The sequence below is a fragment of the Dipodomys ordii genome, unplaced genomic scaffold (genome assembly GCF_000151885.1).
Source record: "Dipodomys ordii isolate 6190 unplaced genomic scaffold, Dord_2.0 Scaffold121, whole genome shotgun sequence".
In the NCBI taxonomy this organism is placed as follows: domain Eukaryota; kingdom Metazoa; phylum Chordata; class Mammalia; order Rodentia; family Heteromyidae; genus Dipodomys; species Dipodomys ordii.
Genome location: NW_012267337.1, coordinates 312,224 through 314,197, shown reverse-complemented (window position 1 = coordinate 314,197; position 1,974 = coordinate 312,224).

Sequence of the window (1,974 nt, the reverse complement as noted above, 5' to 3'; positions counted from 1 at the left end):
TCAACCTCAACCTAACCCTAAAGATCACCCTAACCCTAAACCTCACCCTCACCTTCACCCTCAGCCTATCCCTAACCGTAACCCTAATCCTAACCCTGAACCTCAACCTCAGCCTAAACCTAACCCTCACCCTCATCTTCACCCTAACCCTAAACCTATCCCTAACACACCCTAAAGTTAACCCTCACCCTATCACCCACCCTAACACATACATTCACCCTAACCCTAACCATAAACCTCTTCCTAACCCTCACTTTCACCCTAACCCTCAACGTCATCCTAACCCTCACACAAACCCTAACCCTCACATTCACCATAACCCTCACCCTCACCCTAACACACACCCTTTCCCTAAATATCAACCTAACACTAACCCTCACCCTAATCCTAACCCTAACACTGACCCTAAGTCTCACTCTCACCATCACCCTCACCGTAAGACTCAACCTAAACCTAACCCTAATCCTAAACCTAACCCTCTCCCTCACCCTCACGCTAAACCTAAGGTTAACCCTAACCCTAACCTTCACCCTAACCCTCACCCTCAACATAACCCTAAACCTAACCCTCACCCTAAACCTCACCCAAAACATAACCCTAACCCTAACCCTTACCCTAATGCTAACCCTAATCCTAATCCTCACCCTCACCCTAAACAACACCGTCGCCCTAACCATCACCCAAACCCTAACCCTCACACTCACCCTGACCTTCAACCTCACCCTAAACCTCACCCTTTCCCTAAATATCACCCTAACACTAACCCTCACCCTAACCCTAACCTAACCCTGACCATAATCTTCACCCTCAACATGACCCTCACCCTAAGCTAACCCTACACCTAACCCTAATCCTTAACCTAACCCTCTCCCTCCCCCTCACGCTAACCCTAATGCTATACCTAACCCTAACACTCACCCTCACCCTAACCCTAAACCTAACCCTATCCCTAACAATAACCCTAACCGTAATGCTAACCCTATCCCTAACCCTCACCCTCACCCTAAACCTAACCCTCACACTCACCCTAAACCTAACACTAAACCTAACACTCACCCTCATCCCAACCCTAAACCTAAACCTAACCCTATCCCTAACACTCACACTCACCTTAACCTTCACCCTAACCCTCACCCTAACACATACATTCACCCTTAACCTAACCCTAAACCTCACCCTAACCCTCACCGTCAACCTAACCCTCATCCAAAACTTAACCCTCACCCACACCCTAACCCTCACACTCACGAAAACCCTCACCCTCACCCTAACATTCACCGTCACCCTAATTCTAAACCTCACACTAATCCTCACCCGAAACCTCACCCTGAACCTAACCCTAACGCACACCCTCACCCTCACCCTCACCCTAAACCTAAACCTCTCCCTAACAATCACCTTCACCCTAAACCTCACCATAACCTTTTCCCTCACCCTAACCCTAACCCTAATACTCACTCTAATCCTAACACTAACCCTAACCCTAAACATCACCCTAACCCTCACCCTCACCTTATCCCTAACTCTATCCCTCACCCTAATGCTAACCCTAACCCTAACCCTCACCCTAACCCTCACGGTCACCCTAATCCTCACCCTCACCCTCACCCTAACCCTAACCCTAATTCTAAGGTCACCATAACCCTAAACCTCACCCTAACCATCACAGTAACCCTAACGCTAAACCTAAACCTCAATCTAACCCTAACCGTCACCCTAACCCTTAAACTCACCCTAACCCTAACTCTAACCCTAACAATCAAACTCAACCTAACCCTCACTCTGACCCTCACCCTTCACCTAGCCTTTACCCTAACCCTAATCCTAACCCTCACCCTCACCCTAACCCTCACCCTCACCCTAAACATCACTCTAACCCTATCTCTCACCATAATCCTCACTCTTACCGTAACCCTAATCCTAACCATAATCTTCACACTAAACCTAACCCTAACCCTGACCTTAAACCTCACC